The sequence below is a fragment of the Anthonomus grandis genome, chromosome 3 (genome assembly GCF_022605725.1).
Source record: "Anthonomus grandis grandis chromosome 3, icAntGran1.3, whole genome shotgun sequence".
In the NCBI taxonomy this organism is placed as follows: domain Eukaryota; kingdom Metazoa; phylum Arthropoda; class Insecta; order Coleoptera; family Curculionidae; genus Anthonomus; species Anthonomus grandis.
In genome coordinates this window covers 24693863-24713994 of record NC_065548.1, presented here as the reverse complement: position 1 = coordinate 24713994, position 20132 = coordinate 24693863, and the positions used below count along the sequence as shown (strand labels likewise).

The window sequence follows — 20132 nt, the reverse complement described above, 5'->3', positions numbered from 1 at the left end:
CTTATTTAAAAGCTTTAAAAAATCCTTTCCAATAGTACAAAGCTTCTTTCGATGTAATAGTTTTTCTTTATTAAATGAGGTATTAACTTAAATAATAACAAATAATTAATAATAATAATAAATAATAATAATAATTTTTGTTATTAATTTAATAATAGCTTAGGATTATTTCCATTGGTTTCAAGAGACCAAGAGAGTATATCTCCCAAGGTATATTAACAAAGGTTTTCTAGTAATAGCTCGGCATTCTTAAGCTATACTTCCCATTAATTGCTATGCTGAATAAGGTTGCGCCTTAAAAGAAAAAATCAAATAGCGAAAGGTCCTGACATATACGAGGCGATTCAACAAAACCTCTTTTTTGGAGAAGTAAGGTAACTGTTTTCTAACTAGAGCTAGTTACACTCCTTTATGAGTTAGTCTGCACTAACGATAAAGCACTCTAACTTTCGCCTCGTATGTATTTTATCTAGAGTCTCCAAGGTTCTTGAAAGGCTTACAAACAAAAAATTCTCTCTTTAAAAGCTCAATGTAATGTGCGATCCTTTAATAAATCTGGAGTTCTAAAGATACTCGGGAACTTTTCAAGTTCTTGAAGAGTGTGTATCTATGTATATGTAAACACTAAAGATCTGTCTAACGCTCCTAATTGTGTTGGTCATGAAGTACAGCTGTCGAAGCTTGATTTTTATGAATTAAGACCTGGAAATGGATTTAAAATTGATTCGTTCTTTTTGGCCTTCTTCGGGATTTGCTATTGTTTTTAATTGTTAAGTGCCGTAACAGTCTGAGTTTTACCTAATCTTTTTACCACAGCATAGACAAGTGGTTCAGATTAATATTGCGACTCTCTGGCGTAATAATCTTTATAATATTGGAGAGTAGTGCATCAGTAATTAAGTTGTTTTTAATGTTGGTAACACGGATAATTTGGATTTGAAGTGTGATGTGTATGATATTCTTTTTAATGATTCGATTATATAGTAGAAACTATTTTTGGTTTCTAGGTTTCTTCATTGATGAGAGTTTAATATTTGAAAATCATATTTTACCAACGGCTTATTATAGCATTATAAAATTTTTAAACACTTAATTTTGATCAACTTAAAATTATCTATCTGTTTACTAAGTCTTTTTTTATTGTCATTTCTAGTCATTTTACAAATTGCTATTACCTTAATTATTCTGGTGCTAGAAATTCCTTTAAAATATTTAAAAAATAAACGTTTTATTATCAATTTTAAAAACGCATATTTATAATAATTATTTAATATTATATTTTTTACTACAGGTTTAGTAGTATGATAGATATTTGAATATTTTGTATATTTTCCTATTAAAATAAATAAAAAGGTTTAAAAACAATATTGCTTATAACACATTTTCCTACATATATATTGTTTTTCCAATATTTACACGGTATATATTTCCGTATTTTTTATTATATTTCTTTCCTAATACATCTTTTCTGGTTTGGCTTGGCATCTTATAATCCGCTTATTCTAAAGTCGGCGCGCCGAAAAGATGCAGTAATCACGTGAATAGCACGCAACAGTTAAAACGAAATGCGTGTTCGAATACCAGTGAATACTGGAGAATTTTAGAGCAGGAGTTTTGGCGCGCGTATACGGTCTGATTGTTTTTTAATTTGTTTGCGTCTCTTTTGTAGGTTTATAATTTGTTTATCTTTTGTGTGTATTAGTTTGTTTATTTGTTTTGAAAAATGGGTGACGTACCTCTGGGTCATCTTTTGAATTCAACCCCTAAAAAACGAGCTTGTAAGAAACATTTTACGGTTTCTGAAAAGGAGGCAATTATAAATATGTATAAAGTATGTGAAGTCAATCATCCAGATTACAGCAAGATACAAAAAGTATCTTTTACAGCTGATGCAGCAGGTATGATATAATAAAATAGTCTTTACTTACCTACATATTATAAAAAACCTGTAAGTTAATTTTAGCTTAACTAAGTTAAAATAAACTAAGGTATATTCTACATACATTGGGCAAAGGAACATTGAAAACAGCATTCTAATTTGGCTGACGGTGTAGAAAATATTAAAAGTCAAAAATACTCCAAAAAAAAACTATATGCGTTTCAATTGATCAGCTGTCAAAGCCGTTGCAATATCTTTTGTTTGTGTTATTGTAATTTAGGTCCTCGCGCGATGCTTCTCATAAGGTTTCTCAGTATTTGTATTTCCGCGGAATGGTCAAAACAAGGCGTGGGCGTGCGATGGGGGAGGGCTCTTATTAGGCATAATAGTGTATAGGATCGGTTTTAAAAAGTAGTTCAAGTCGAGTTTTAAGTTGAAGAACGGTATTTTTATTACTTTTATAGTCGGTTTGCCGCGGGCGTTCGTTTTGTTTTTAGGTAATCAGATTCTAAGTAATAAGTATAGTTTATTTCTTTGTAACCGTACCTAGTGTAATCTTTCGTGATAATTGAATAATCTGCTACCATTTTTAGAATAAAGGGTTAAATTCAGTTTTTTGGCCTTTTGTTTAACGAACCGTTGTTAGTAGGTTTTAACGTATAGGTTTCTCCTCCAAAGGCAACATAACACCAGCAGTTTTTTTACAACGTTTTTTATATTGTAAATACACTCACAAAAGTAAATGGTTTTATGCCGTTTGAAAAAATAAATAAATTAAATTAATTACAAAATAAAAAATGTAATGTTATTTCATCAGGTGTTTCCAAAAGGAGTATCTATAATATAGTCAAAAGTTATGAAAGTACTCATACCTTTCAACCACCAACAAAGTATAATAGAGCGAGAGCTATTTTCGATAACATTGATGAGCAAACAAAAAATGCTATCCGTAGAATAATCCATTCGTTTTTTTTTTCTAAAAAATGAGCCACCAACTGTCAAAAAGATTTTATCAGAACTTGAGAAAAATGAAGAAATTCCGAATTTTAAGGAAACAACTTTTCGACACTTACTCAGGGAAATTGGTTTTCGGTAAGTGGCAGATTGCCATATAATAAAGATTTAAAACAATTTGAGTAAAAAAAACACAAAAGCACATAATTTTATAATTTTCAATTATAATCACATAATTTTTTTCGTTACGGCTTTGTAAAAAGAAGTCGAAATAGTATGCTTAAAGAAAGGGATGAAAAAATATGCTGGAGGCGACGTTATTTACGATCCATAAGAAAGGCTCGACAAGAAAATAGAAACATTTATTATTTAGATGAAACATGGGTGAACGCGGGTCACACGGTTTCCAAAGTTTGGACAGATACAACCGTAACCACCGCTAGAAATGCTTTTATCAATGGATTGTCCACAGGGCTAAAAGCTCCGGCAGGAAAGGGGAAACGGTTGATAGTTCTACATATTGGGTCAGAAGATGGCTTTGTTCAGGGCGGTCAACTAGTCTTTGAATCAAAACAGACGAAAGATTATCACGAGGAGATGAATGCTCAAGTTTTTGAAGAGTGGTTCGAAAAAATTTTACCTAGCTTAGAAAATGGCTGTGGTATTGTATTGGATAATGTATCCTACCATACCCGAAAGCTTGACAAAACCCCGACATCTGCCACAAAGAAAGGGGATATTCAAAACTGGTTAATGACCAAACAAATTCAATATGAACAAGATATGATAAAGGCAGAACTTTTGAAATTAGTAAAAGAAAACCGACACGCAGACACATTTGTAGTGGACGAAATGGCTAAAGCTACCGGCCAAATGGTCTTAAGATTGCCACCATATCATTGCTAGTTGAACCCAATCGAACTGATATGGGCGCAGATTAAGGGTGAAGTAGCTCGGAAAAATGTCACTTTTAAATTTGCAGACCTTAAACCACTTTTTGATCAAGCAGTGCAAAATGTCAGTCCACAAAATTGGAAAAATGCTGTTGCTCACATTACCAAAGAAGAAGAACGCATGTGGATTCTGGATGATTTAATGGAAATTCAGGTGAAACCACTTATTATAAATGTTGGCGAAGATGATGATACAACTTCTTCAGATTCTGAGAAATATTAGTTTTTTAAAGGCCTGTGTACCTGACAGTGTTTTTTTTTTTTAATTATGGAATTTTGATTTAATAAAAATGTTAACGCCCTTAATAATAGAGAGAAAGCATTTTCAAACCTATGTTGATAATTAGTTTATTTTTTACATATATTTTTGTAAAGAATCCACCATTAAATTTTTGTGCAACAATAACGAATTACCCTGTATCATTACATTTGAAATATTATATATTTACTGTAAATAGTTGACAAATTATAGTAAATTCATATTATTTACAAGGTATAGGGGTGAGCGTAAATCAAAACTCACACGGTGTTTCATAAGAAATTTTTAAAACAAGCCTTTCCAGTGACCTAAATATCCATAATAATAAATTTCCAATAATAAAATATAAAATAATACTAATCGATAAAAATACATTTATCGTATAATTATAAAGACGTAAAAACCCGCTCGAAATCTACTCGTCTAATACAACAAAATGGATCGCGCATCGAACACTCACTGATCACGCGCCAACCACGCGTTTTCCTTGTAAGTATGCTAAAATATTTAGGTAAGGTAAAAGTTGATTTTGATCAAAATGTACTTGTGTATGTAGACTATTATTTTCTTGCCATAAAAATAATACATCCTGGAGCACAATATTTTATTCAACCTGCGTTGTATTTAATATTTAAAAAAATATATACTATTCACATACGATATTTTAGGGTAATTTTTCATTTATTTGCTTTATAGACAGGTTCAATCCTCTTCTAATTTCTTTGATAAAAAGGGTAATCAATCAATATATTAAGCAAAATATTTTTATCGCTAGGGAAAATATCCTTCGGGAAGTTTATTCATGCAACCGCGGTTGCTATTAAATCATTTCGCAACTAACGAATTACCGGGAGAGTAATTTTAGAAGAGTAGTGGCTTGAGAAACTCCGTTTACCCACGGGTTATATATTTTTACGTGTTTCATAAAATAAGCGTGTGCTTTTTGTGATATATCTTTAACATAGGTTGTGCATTATATCTTATATCAGTTTTAATTAAAATGCATAATTAAAAAAAAACTTGGTGATCATCTATAATAAATAATGCAAATATTTAATATCGTTATTAAAAATACGATTTAACAAATAAATATATTTCAATATATTAAGCTACAAAATATACGTAAATCTGACATATAATATTTCTTAAAGAAATGTGGATCTATCATCCACACACACACACACTTAAAAATCAATATCAATATTTATTTCAATTTAACAATAGTCATTTTCATAAAACAAATTTCAATAGTAAACATGTAAATAAAAAAAACTGCCGAAGTCCTAAAGCCAGTGTTGGTACGTCCTATTTTACGCCCATAGACTGCCATAAAATTTAAAAATATTTAATACCTCTTCGTTTCTAACCTAATACAGTAAACAAAATATTGAAGAAAATAAACATTGTACGGTACATTCAAAATATTAATAGATGTCCTATTTATCCTTTATCTATCTATTAACTAACTTAAATATAAAGATAAAAAGGTACCAAAAAATTTTTATGATAATAGGAGATAATTCATTAATAGACTTATGACCAACAATATGCGAGAACAAACACCAACATTATATATTTTTATATACAAATACTACTTGTAAAAGATTCCAATTCAAATTTTTACTCAGCAACATTTAATACACTTTCGCATGATTTTCTGATTTAATTCAATTATATTAGAAATGTCAACTATTGTATAGCTAAAGATTCATTTCTTTTAATATTATAAACTTCTCGTTTTATCTTTCAATCTGTTTTTTTGTATCAAGTAACATAATGATGAAAAATTGGATTCAGGAAGAATTTTAATCAATTCCAAGATACTTAAACTTCCAAAGAAAATGTAACCTTGAGTTAAACTTAATTAGTCTTTAACCTCTATCCATGATTCATATTCAGACAAGATTACAGTATCATTCACAAAAGAAGAAACATCACCTTCATATTTCAGCTCCAACATTTTTAAATTAAATTTAATTAAAATAAATTCTGGGGAAGATATGGCAATTTGTCATATCTTCCCCATGTCATTTTGTCACTTGTTTAAAGATATTTTTACAATTTTATAATCATAAACATTATGAACTCTTAACGGGTTCTTTCTTTAACGGGTTAAATAACGAGTTCTTTGAACTACCGAAAAAGCTATTTTAGGAAATCTAATATTACTTTCAGAGCTTTGACTAGTAATAATGCTTAAGGTAATTTTAGTCATTTCATATTTTCCACACAATACTATTTAAACCCATGCTCTTATAGACCTAATTGCTTTAAAGTTAAAGCATTAGTTAATTTACGATTTATTTTACTAGGAAACCGTATTGGCTTATGCAAATTAATTTTTATGTTTTTCTCTGGATTATCTCTACTAGTAAAAAATTTGAAGGACAGGCCACACCCCACATTATAATTACATATGTTATAACTTATTCTACTATTATTATAAATATCGATATAAATATTTTCAGGAGGCCATTCTCTTATAAAATGTAAGCTCAAAAACTTTGAGGTACGCCTCTACTGTACAAGATTTACTAATCCTATTTCCAAGTATATTTTGCTAAGTTAAATAAAATTCAAATAGATCATAAGTTCTACCTCTTATACTCATAAAATAAAGCTTTTTAAGTAGAGTGCAGAACGTTCTTAAATACCTTGGTCAAGCCAAGAAAACCCATTAAATCAAAAAGTTACGTAAGCTATTTAAGTAAATAGTAAATAACTTTAGCCCATGGACGATACCCTGAGTTATACCATATGTAGGAATTATAGTCGGCGCGCCGAAAAGATGCAGTGATCACGTGAATAGCACGCGACAGTTAAAACGAAATGCGTGTTCGAACAGGTAAATTAAAGCTAAATTAAACTAAAATAAACTAAGGTATATTCTACACACATTGGGCAAACGAACATTGAAAACAGCATTCTAATTTGGCTCACGGTGTAGAAAATATTAAAAGTCAAAAATACTCCAAAAAAAAACTATATGCATTTCAATTGACCAGCAGTTTTTTTACAATGTTTTTTATATTGTAAATACACTCACAAAAGTAAATAGTTTAATGCCGTTTGAAAAAATAAATAAATTAAATTAATTACAAAATTAAAAATGTAATGTAATTTCATCAGGTGTTTCCAAAAGGAGTATCTATAATATAGTCAAAAGTCAAAAGAAATTGGTTTTCGGTAAGTGGCAGATTGCCATATAATGAAGATTTAAAACAAGTTGAGTAAAAAAAACCCAAAAGCTTACATAATTTTTTTCGTTACAGCTTTGTAAAGAGAAGTCGAAATAGTATGCTTAAAGAAAGGGATGAAATAATATGCTGGAGGCGACGTTATTTACGATCCATAAGAAAGGCTCGAGAAGAAAATAGAAATATTTATTATTTAGATGAAACATGGGTGAACGCGGGTCACACGATTTCCAAAGTATGGACAGATACAACCGTAACCATCGCTAGAAACGCTTTTATCAATGGATTGTCCACAGGGCTAAAAGCTCCGACAGAAAAGGGAAAACGGTTGATAGTTCTACATATTGGGTAGAAGATGGCTTTGTTCAGGGCGGTCAACTAGTTTTAGAATCAAAATAGACGAAAGATTATCACGAGGAGACGAATGCTCAAGTTTTTGAAGAGTGGCTCGAAAAAATTTTACCTAGCTTAGAAAATGGCTGTGTTATTGTGTTGGATAACGCATCCTACCATACCCGAAAGCTTGACAAAACCCCGACATCTGCCACAAAGAAAAGAGATATTCAAAACTGGTTAATGACCAAACAAATTCATTATGAACAAGATATGATCAAGGCAGAACTTTTGAAATTAGTAAAAGAAAACCGACACGGAGACACATTTGTAGTGGACGAAATGGCTAAAGCTACCGGCCGAACGGTCTTAAGATTGCCACCATATCATTGCGAGTTGAACCCAATCGAACTGATATGGGCGCAGATTAAGGGTGAAGTAGCTCGGAAAAATGTCACTTTTAAATCTGCAGACCTTAAACCACCTTTTGATCGAGCAGTGCAAAATATCAGTCCACAAAATTGGAAAAATGCTGTTGCTCACATTATCAAAGAAGAAGAACGCATGTGAACTCTGGATGATTTAATGGAAATTCAGGTGCAACCACTTATTATAAATGTTGGCGAAGATGACGATACAACTTCAGATTCTGAGAAAGATTAGTTTTTTAAAGGCCTGTGTACCTGACTGTGTTTTTTTTTGAATTATGGAATTTTGATTTATTAAAAATGTTAACGCCCTCTATTTTAGAAAGAAAGCATTTTCAAACCTATGTTGATAATTAGTTTATTTTTTACATGTATTTTTGTAAAGAATCCACCATTAAATTTTTGTGCAACAATCACGAATTACCCTGTATCATTACATTTGAAATATTATGTATTTACTGTAAATAGTTAACAAATTATAGTAAATTCATATTATTTACAAGGTATAGGGGTGAGCGTAAATCAAAACTCACACGGTGTTTCATAAGAAATTTTTAAAATAAGCCCTTCCAGTGACCTAAATATCCATAATAATAAATTTATAATAATAAAAAATAAAAATAATACTAATCGATAAAAATACATTTATCGTATAATTATAAAGACGTAAAAACCCGCTCGAAATCTACTCGTCTAATACGACAAAATGGATCGCGCATTGAACACTCGCTGATCACGCGCCAACCACGCGTTTTCCTTGGTGCATCTATTCGGCGTGTCAACTATAGTACTACCTACTATCTAGCTAGGAGCTAAACGTAGGATTAAAAGTTTTACCTCTTAGACCTAAAGAATAAAGCTTTATTAGTAAAGTAAAGTAAACGACATTATCGAATGCCTTAATCAAATCAGCAAAATTTAATAAAAACTTTACATAAATGGTTCGTGATCCTCATCAAAGTATCTTGGAACCTCTCTAAATCTATATTGTGATTTCAAGCATTTATTTGGTTTTCATGAGGAAAGAATCTAGTTTTTATTGGATTGCTTAAAGCAATGATTAAAGATTCAAAACAAATGATTAAAGATTGTTAAGAGACTGGATTTATATTTCAACATCGTATGGAATAATTGATTCAGGATGATTTAAAATAAAAATAAAATATGAAAACAAAACAACAATATATGAGTTAGGCCCAAAGACCGATTGCATATTGAATAAAAATTAAATGAGAAGCATTTTAAAATATTTTATTTATGCAGCTAAAATCTTAAGTGAATTTATTCATTAATTTTTTTTATTTAATGCTGTTAACGTGATCACCTTTTTTAAATAATATATTTATTTAAATTTAAAAGGCCCGCAAAATGAACCGGACAACGAAAATTTGGTTCAAATTCAATTCTTTTATAACCTTTTCGGTATTGCATCGATTTTGATATTGTTTTACCGAAGTTTACGTCGTTATATTGGTATAATTTTTTAATACCGAAGCTACAAAAATTTGCAACAAATTTGTTAATTTACAGGGGTTAATAAAAAGTTAAATTTTATTCTAAACTTCTAAACAGCCTGCGGAAAAAATTCCCAATCATCTTTTTTTAACAACCTGTTTTTTTTATTCATTTCGATATCTGTATTCTTAAAGAAGAAGCACTGGCTTAAAGGAAGCACTGCAATAATTCTGTTTATTCACTCGGTCCTTTTCAACCATAAAATGTAAATAAATAAAATATAAAATAACTAAAATAAAAAAACAATAATAATAAATAGAGGGTTTTTGACATGGAATAAAACCCTGAGGGGTATAACTGATACCAATTTTAAACATTATATTTATCCCCTAATGATGGACACCACTGTGTATGAAACAGGTCGGGAATTTTAAAAAACTCAATCATGTTTAATAAATAACTGGAAGGATTCTGCAGGATTTTCATTTTATCTTAATGCAATAATGCTTGATTACCAACAATTAAAAATTAAAAAATTAAAAAAAAAATATGGATACCGGCGGTTATAAGATTTTTAATTTTTTTCTAGAATCGGGTATTTTTTTCACGAGCTTAAATAACAGCTCTAATTAGGGGCATAAATTTAATTAAAGAAACAATCGCATTTTAGGGTATCAATCTTAATCAGGTTGAAGTCTGGACTTCTTGGGGGCCAGTTCAACACACAAACGTCAACGTCGATTAAATAGTGCCTTGTTATTTGTACTATATGCGGTCGAGCATCATCGTGCATCAAAATAAAATGTTCTCCTATATATGGCTTATAAGACATCAAATATTCAGTGGGAGCTTTCAAACGATGTATCACATGATTCCCCTTTTTTTTACTTTTATTTTTAAAAATGACGTCCCGCCGTCATTTTCTAGTTTTGCAAAATGAGCTAGAGACTAGAAAGTAGTATTTAGGTTGCTAATAATGTGTGTCAAATTTTAAATTCTTATATAAACGCATTCAAAAGATAAGGGGGGAGGGATAATTAAGAGTCACACTATATAATATAATATACAAATACTTTTATTAATACTTTTATTCTTTTACTTATATATAATAAAAAACTAAATTATTGAGTAATAGCTAAATGAAAAATTGCAAAGACAAAAAATTAAAAAATGTATAAAATAATAAACAGAATATTAATTTTAAATCAAAAGACAAAATGAAATAGAAAAAAATACGGAGACCTAAAATATACTAAAACTTATTAAAATCCTGTTGTTTCAAGCATAGTTTTCGATTATTAAAAATAATATATACATCTAACTTATTTAGGCTTGCTGTATAAGCCAGTTTTAAGCAGTTGTTCTGGAATTACAGTGACTCACTAGTATATATAAGTCCATACGGTGTCTGGTGTTATGCTTTGATACATCTGTCAAAAGTATAAATTAACTAAATTCTAGCCTTGCAAATTCCTTATTTGAGTGCCAAAATATCGATTAATTATCAACATGCAATAGTCAGTCATAAGCATATAGTTAAGTTAAAGAAAATAAGAAAATATTTTATTAATTTCTCCCCTAGCACTTAGTGATGAACAGAGAAAATGCAATATGTTTAACTTGGCTATAATAATTAGAAGAAAAACGCCTACTTTCTTTTTGTAAATTGTAACTTTAACTTTAATTTAAAAAGTTGATACAGTTACGTTTCAGTATAAATATAAACACATCCACATTAAAAGAAATCTTTGACTGATTATTTTGCATTTTTGTAGTTTACAAAGTAGAATAAAATTCTAAATGAGGCAGACAAAGTAATATATATCATTGATTTTGTGTACATATTCAAATTCCTTATAATGCTTTATAATTTGACTTTCTTTGAAAATTTTTTCAAAACATAATCAATATGAAAATGAAAATTTAAGGTTGCATTTAAAATCGTCTCGAGATATTCTATTTCTTTTTGATAAAGAATGTTTTTTCCATTAACAACAATTTATAAATTATTATTTATATCTTTTTTTAAAACTAGCAAATTTGGACTTACTGATACACACATAATTTATTAGTACCCAGTAAGTTAATCATTAACGTATCAAATTTAAATTACTTATTTCCATCAATATCTTATATTCTTATTAGCTATATAAGTCAGTTGTTATACAATAATTCTCATCTACAAATAAGATTATTGTACATTTCATAATTACCTTTTTTAACTGTTTTTTGTTTCTATTAAGTTATCTTTATCTAGGGTTTCAAAACCTCCCTTAAAATCGAGAAATTCAGCAAACAAAACCAGTATAATATTTCTTTCAGATTAAAATTTTCTCCCTTTTTCAATATATTATTGAAAGAGAATAAAGTATTCATTTTTTTAATTTGAATTAATTCATTATCATAATTTTTTTAATAATGTATAAAAAATATTTAATATAAAAATGATTTTTTTAAACTGTTTTAAAACTAAGAAAATAGAAGCTAATTGTTTTTTTCTTGAATTTTTTTGCTGTTAATGTTAATTGATTCAATAAATCCATTAAGACATCTCAAAGATTGTAATTTAAGTCTACTGTATTAAAAATAAAACTTCATTTTATCAGTGAGCATTATATTAGCGAATGTATGTTGTTTTTCTCTTAAGGTCTGATTATGCTCTCATTAGGATTTTTATTTCAATTTAATTAGAATAATATTTTTTAATTCTTTAAGTGCCTTCCTATTCCAGAATATGAGCGACCAATTCCATATTTACTTTTCCGCAGTGAACTTGTAGAAGATGTGATACTGGCTTTACACTATTGGTGAAGGTTTTTAAGCCAAAATGTTCTTCGCTGTTCAGGACTCTGCTTTCCTTCTATTTGTCTCTGAATCAGTATAAAAATATTTCAAATATGATAGCTCATATTTAATGTTGTTGGCAAAAAATTCTAGTTGTCTATGTTTTGTGGTATTAAAATCTTTTCTTTTCTTAGATGAAGTTTCAATAATTAGTCTTAAAATTCTGCGCTGAGCCTACATTTCGAACGCTTTTACACATTCATTTGCACAATATTTTTCTGAGTATAAATACACTTTAAATGTTCTGACTTGCTTGCTATTGCGGTTTTGATTTAATGAGTCCCATTTTTATTCACCCAACAGTTCAAATATATTAGATGTTTGCACCCTTGTCCCTATTTAACAATTAAAATTTTGATTTCTGCTAATGACTATCAATTTGGTTTTATCAATCTGCTTCCATTATTTTTTTGCATATAAATTAAATCAAATTATAGAAAGCATATAGCCTTATTAAACCCCTGTCATAATTAAAATTTCTTCAGATGTTTGCCGTTAATTTTAATGTCGGCTCTCTGATTACGGGACAAGTTAAGCACTTAATATGACAATTATTTTTGTATGTCAAACCGTATCGAATGCCTAATTATAAATAACAAAGCCATTATGAACATCTACATTAATATCTCGACATCTCTGTATTGTAACCTGAGTGAATCAAAGCCAGTTTTGAATCTGAGTTAAAAGTTCCTTAAACTTCTTAATTAACTATCCCCCCTTAAGTAATCATTAGGAATAATTTTTTTAATTCTTGTAAATGGCTAAGCTTAAATGCTTTAATCGGAGAGGGTTTAAGGTAGATACGTCGGTGGTTAGGTAAGACATCCATACGTTTAAGTCTTATAGGTAGTGGTTTCCAGTCTTCTTCAAATTTAATTTTATAGTTTATAATTCCTGCTAGAATAAACTGGTGGCTCATATATCACGTACATGGATGTCCAACCTGGTTTCCTGGTCGAATAGATTTATAAAATAGCTTATAGTAATAAATTTTTATATATAAAAAAATCAGAATGCGGTGGGTATACTGTTTTCTACGGTTTGGGATTTCGTTATAAACTTCCTTCCTTTTTCCCATTTTTTTTCTCTATAAAAGAATAATGTATGGAGTGACCATATGGGTGTGACCGGCTTCTAAATACTTTTGATCAATTAAGATTTTATTTTTAATACCTAATTCCAGAAGTGCGTTCGAAAGCTTCAATTTTTCTACACCCAACCATCACTCCAAATAATAAGTTTCTTTGGTTTTGAAGATTCAATTTCTGTTTGAAAATACTTAACTGAAATTGATGCTAAAACATAACTTTCAAGTCCTCAACTGGCTTCATGCCATACGTAATTTACAGTAATACGTAATTACGAGTTTGCATCATTTTTCTTTTTATTATTTGTTTTATCATCTAAATTCCCCAATTAAAACATAGTACACCAGTAGCCACGTAGGTTCAAGAGTTTAGATAGAGTTTACTACTTGCGGATCTGCAGTAGTGAGATTCAACTTTTGGCAAAGCGTTTAAAAATTCTTTGATATTTTTTACCATTATTGATCATCCAATATGCATTTCAGATGTCCAGATGGCATTTTAGCTATTGTTAAAATGGATGAAGAACATTCCTAAAACTCACAAATGAACCGATTTTTCACTAATGCATAAAGTATAAGGAAACATATATTTTGTAACAACGTGTTTTTTAGTTCTTTCATTATGACGATTAATAGGTAAAAAGAATTTGAATCCCACTCTCTTACTAGAGGTTTCAGCTTCTACATGGCTTTTATTATGCTTTGGCCTTTCTTGTTATACATTAGCTGTTAAAAAGATCCCTTTTGCTTCCCATGAAGACAAACTCCAAAATCATGAAAGATAGATTGACGCTTTTCCTGGGTAATTATGGAGCACTCAAAATGTTGACCAATCACTCTTTTTCTCAATGCATTTTTTTAAACTATTTTTTTTAAATTCTTCATAACTTTTGCCTTTAAGTCAATCTCTAAAGTTTACTTGTTTCCTCTTGCATCTCTTTTTACGTTCTGTGGTTTGTTTATCTTCAACGCTGTTTATGGAGTTTATCCCTTCCTGTTCTTTCAACATACAATTTAAACATTTCATACTATCACAACCAAAAGTAGTCTTTATTAATGTTAAATTTTTGCTCAAATTATTTTTTTTGTGGAACTGTCATAATATTCGCACTCAACAATTTCTCCCTGAAGCTCTTTTTAATCATTATAGTTTCTTCACCTGCATATAATTCGAGTAATGACTCTGCCGTATATGCCTAGTAAGAATTATTGTTTTCCATCATTTTTTCTGGTGTAGTATTCATATTATTTCCTTCGCCAGCATTTGACTGTAGAGCCAGTGTCACAATATGCTTTGTCCTTGAACTAGGCACTTTCAAAAACTTTGTGCAAACTCAAAGAAATGGTAATTATTAACTACTTTAAATGCAAAAATTCGTATGTCAAAACCAAATAGATAAGCAGGCGTATATCAAGGTAATTGAAGAAAAATGTTATTTTAGAGTAAAATCACTGATAAGTAAATAATATTAAAATTTAAATACCAACATCATTACGTCATAGAAATTTAAATGATCCAACTGATCCACTAAAAATATTACAAAGTATACAGCAAAGTTAGGTTTCAAATGCAATTGTACTTTTTAACTAAATCTGTTGGTCAATTTTTGATGCAATTTTGTAAAAAACAAAATTCAGGCCGCAATAACAGCATACAAGTCGTAACATACGACTTATTACTGCCACCAAAATAATCGCAACTTACATTCGCTGAATTACACAGCTTTTGTATGGATTTTATGATTGGATTAAAACAGACCAGGGCAAATACTGTTTTGTTTCGAAATATGCCATGAGATGAAAAACATAGACATTTGATTTAAATTCAGTTAACGGGATGGCCATAGCAAAACAGCCTGCCTTTTTAAAGAAAATCGTAGAATGACGAGCAATACGGAAATATACGTTGGCTTTCTAAAAGAAAACGCGTGGACGACCCTCTGGATAATGCAGTAAAGGTCATCATCGATATAAAGCACAGCAGTCATATTACCTTGACCAAAAAGAAGGGATGATCGCAAAAATCCTATGTACATGCCTTTCAAGAGTAAATCGAATATTACACTGTTCTCTACGGTGCGGTGGCGCCTTACCCTTATACGGCCTTGGTGCAGTCCTAGACAGAATCGCAATTTGTCGCTGAGTCAATCTTGCTATGCTCTGCTTTAGTTCCAGGAAATACTAACCGTAGACAGTATCAAAAAGTCGAAAGGCTAGAATACGATGATAGAGTATACGTATAGTAACAGGTCTACCTTCTTTTCCAAACCTATGGTCAGCGTTCTGACGCGTAGTAGCACATCGGTCTCGTAGGGCTAGTTGTCTAAAGGGTTTATTTTAATGCTCAGTGATACGCCTCGATTGACCAGTTAGCCATTTTTGTGTTGCTTTACCATCTTCTATCCATATTAGGCATAGATAAATTACTGTCATTGTACTAAAATTAACACGGGGGCGATAATTTTTTTCAAAATCGCTAATATAGTAATAATTTTGAAGTTTTTGAATTGGAGGCATTTTCTAATGCTTAACAATAGTAAACGGATGAGCAATAACTAAAAATATCTGTACAAACCAGCCCTCAGAAAATGATTGACAAAAATGAAACACAAAAACAAAGATAACACGTTGTCGTTGTTGCCCTAGCATGTAATCATTATATTGCGAAAACTTGATCGAAAGTTGAAAAATCAAACTTGTTTCTCCTGGTGTAACACTTTTTCATGTCAGTAAGTATATTACAATATCCGAAAAAATTAGTTAAAATTACAAATTACATTAATTTTTTGTTCATAAGTCGTAAATGCTCTGATCTATATTCAAATTTCATACCGTTGTTCCTATAGAATAATTTGATGTACCCAAAAATTATATTATAAATCATAGTTAAAGTAATTTTCGGTTACCTATCACAAGATTAGAAATAAAACATATTACTAAACAGTAAACAAATACAAAGTTTATAGGTAAAACCCATAAATTATAGAAAGTCTTTCCTATCCAGTTTTCACTAAACAAAATACAGCCACGACCATAAATGCGCTTTTTACAGTAAAGAAACAAAATATGATATTTCATTTCCTTCGTGGTGGAATGGCCCTATTAAATTTTGTTTTAAAAGCATACCGGGGACCCAACACGGCTGTTTTGTATGTGATTTCATGTGTGTCATGAGCCACATCTAAAAGGTTTATTATATTATAACAACAGAAAAAGTAGTAAATTGTACGTTTATTCTGGCATTATACATGAATTTTTTCCTGGATGCGGTGTAGTTTGAAAAAAAATGGTCTACTTACTTTCTTTTTTAAATTCATTTTGATGCTGGACTCAATTGTTCCTTTATTATGGGAGGAAAGTCTAGCAGATTCAGGATCTCAGAAAAACTAATTGTGTTTTAGAAAAAATGTCGACGTCTGAGGCTGTATTTAGAACATCTTCACGGCTGGACATAACACGTTACAATTCACAAATTCATAACCAAATAAATAATTATGCAGGCCAATTAATTTAATAAAAAATACTATGAAAAAAACAGTTTAATTTTTTTTTAATATTATCTTGAATATATATATATACAGTTAAAGGATTGGTGTTAAAATTCACATACCATTTTCTGTTTAAAAAATCAATTTATGTCCAATGAAAAAACAAGAAAATCTTATAAAGCTGCTCAGTATATTCATGGCAACAAATTTACGATAATTTATGAACAAAAATATTTAAGGACAAAAACAAAAGCTACTTGTAGAGTGCACACACCAGCGACTGCTTCTAAGATCTATTAAGCTACGTTCAGAAATAGTGTTTTTTTTTTAATAAATGGTATAATTTGTTCATAGATTCAATAATTTGTTTAATTTAGTTACTAATAATAATACTAATAAAATACATAGTATAATTATAGAAATCGAAGTTGGAATAGGATCAAGTGAAAATGTAAATAAGATGCAGAAACAGAAACTAATAGTAACTAAAAAAGTATAATTTTTGTAATATAAAAAAAAACAAAAAAAAACGTATTAGCCACACGCAAGTACGTAAGCGTACACGTAAGCAAGTTTCAATATCTACATCCGAATGTATCAATAAAAAGACTTTATCTATTTCTTAACAATGATGGTCGGGAAATGGTGAACATCTAGTTATGCCGAACCCAAGAGCAAAGTCTAAGACAACCTTACTTTCGACTTTTACAATTCGACTTAGCGCATCCAGTGATACATTGATGGGATTGGCAGCTCAGGAAGATCAAGGATATACAACTCTAAATCTGCAATACAGAAATCTTAAATTTAACGGAAACTCAGCTCAATAACAACGAGCTGCATGGATAGAGCAAGCTCTACATGGAGTATTCCCAAGAAGTCGGATACTGTTGACAAATTGTTTTCATTAGCATGGCTTAGAGCTGGTTCTCTCTACCCAGAGAATCACGATTACTTTATGGGAATCTAAGATAGTGTAATGAGAGCCCAAAATTACAAGAAATGCTACCTTCAACTTGAAGTCAAAAATAGATGTAGAAAATGTAATACATTGCGTGAGTTAATAGAACAGATCATTGCAGGTTGTCAACAACTTGCATACATCGTCTATTCAGGTTGCCACAATTAAGCTGCCAAAATTATTTAAGAACAACCGGCTCTCAAATATAGTCTTCTTGAAACCTGTCTACCATATTATAAATATGAGCCACAAGCAGTTTTAGAAATACCCATGATGGTGCTGTACTAGGATCGATCCATAACGATCGATAGGACAGTTGACTACAATAGAGCTGACTTTGTTTGAACTATTTTTGTCAATCATGACGATTCATAATTGTCAAAAACCGAAAATCTGGTCTTATTATCGATGCAATTAATACATAAAATATAAAAGCAAGTTCTAGAACTGATGCAAATTTCGGATGCTATTAGCGACAAAGATCTCTGACTTAAGAGGAGGGTCATAATACAATGCAATGGCAGTATTACTCCAAATCTCATACAGTCCAGAAATAACTGAAATCAGAAGGAAAATATAAAAAAATACAATAACGAATATACATAAAATATAAATCTTTGAACAATAAAATACAAAGTATAATTATAGAAATTGAAGTTGGAATAGGATAAAGTGAAAATGTAAATAAAAAGATATTTAGAACGTTCCATAAAATACTTAAATGAAAAAGTTATTTACTGCAAAACCAGTAAGTGTAATAAAGGTGTCGGTGTTTCTTCTGGAACAATTTTTTTTATTTAGGGTCTAAACCTGCAACCCTTTCTCTCCAATTAGAATTAAGGCGGCTATATTTTAATAATTTATTTAGTATAGTAGTAAACTTCTTCTTTTTTAGATTCTGGGGGTTTGATATCACCAATTCTTATTTTACTGACAGCTGCCCTAAATAGTTTGATTAATGTTAGTTTAAATTAATATCTAAAGTTTCTGAGCCAAGATGTTTTTGTTCTTCCCTGGCTTCTTTTCCCCTGCATTATGTTTTCTAGTAACACATATTTAGGTAGCTATATAACATATCCGAAGCATTCAAGTTTTCTTCTTGTTAGCGTGTTAAGTACTACCTACTCTTCTTAGACGTAGTTCCATGTTCGTGGCTTTATCTTCGCAGGATATTTTTAATATGCGACGATACCATCACCTTTTAAACGCATCAAGTTTATCTATTTTGGCCTTTTTAAGAGCCCATGAAATAGAGTTGAAAATGCGAAGTACCTTAACAGTCGTATTAAAAGTTTTAAATTATTATTGATGCTACCTAGAATTTTTTGTAATTTGACGAATGCTACTGTTCCTATCTGTATTTGGGATTTTATTTTAATTGACTGATCCAACGCTTCACTCTTGCAAATATTCTATTGCATATGACTCTTAAAAAAAGAGTGCACTTATGAGCCGTGCAATTATTCGATAGTCAGAGCACTCTTTTCCATTTTTTAGGGATTTAAATAAAAAGATTAGTGTAAGATTTTTATGATGTGTCATAATACAAATCATATCCCTAATTTTTGTATGTAGATTAAAAGTAATAATTTTTTCCTTTTATTATTTAATACCCTTACACTCCCTGTATAGCCAATTTTCTTTTAAACATCTATGATCTTTTATTTTTGTTTTCACGGCTTTAATATTTCGTCCGTCATCCAGATTTGTTTTAATTTGTATTCAATCTTTAAATTGTCCTGAACCACTGAAACTATCTTCTGTTTAATTTCATTCTAACTTAAGAGACTTTTAGGGTTTATATTTACATCGTATTAAATCTTTTGCAAGATATCTAACTTTTGTTTATTAGATGGTCGATTAGGTTTAATTTTACTTCTGTATTGGATATTATAGGGTTATGGTCAGAATAGGTTTCTACAGATTTGATAGAGTTTCTGTATCGTTCATTTATTAAAATATAATCAGTTTCATTTTGGACAATATTGTCATCTGTATCTGATGAAGAAGTCTATAATCTACGTTTTGGTTTTAAAAAGGTGTTTGTTATTATTAGCTTTTGTTTTGGCAAAACTCCACCAGCCTATCACCTCTCTTATTTCTTGCCCCCAAACCAAAACCGCCAGCAAACTTTTTAAGTTCATCCTCTGTAATATTAGCATTAAAAACTCGCATGATCATGTTTTTAACTTCTGTTTTTTTTTGTGTTTTAATGCGAGATCACTATAAAAGGTTTTTATTTCATCTTTGGATTTCTCGGCTGTTAGAGCATATACTTGAACTAGATTAAGCGA

At 30.1% G+C, this 20132-nt stretch overlaps 1 protein-coding gene across 3 annotated transcripts in view; it reads left to right on the top strand.

Moving 5' to 3' along the window:
* Positions 1 to 20132, top strand: part of LOC126734675 (lachesin-like) — a 768805-nt gene that overhangs the window by 100537 nt on the left and 648136 nt on the right. The gene's annotated exons all lie outside the window — the stretch shown is intronic.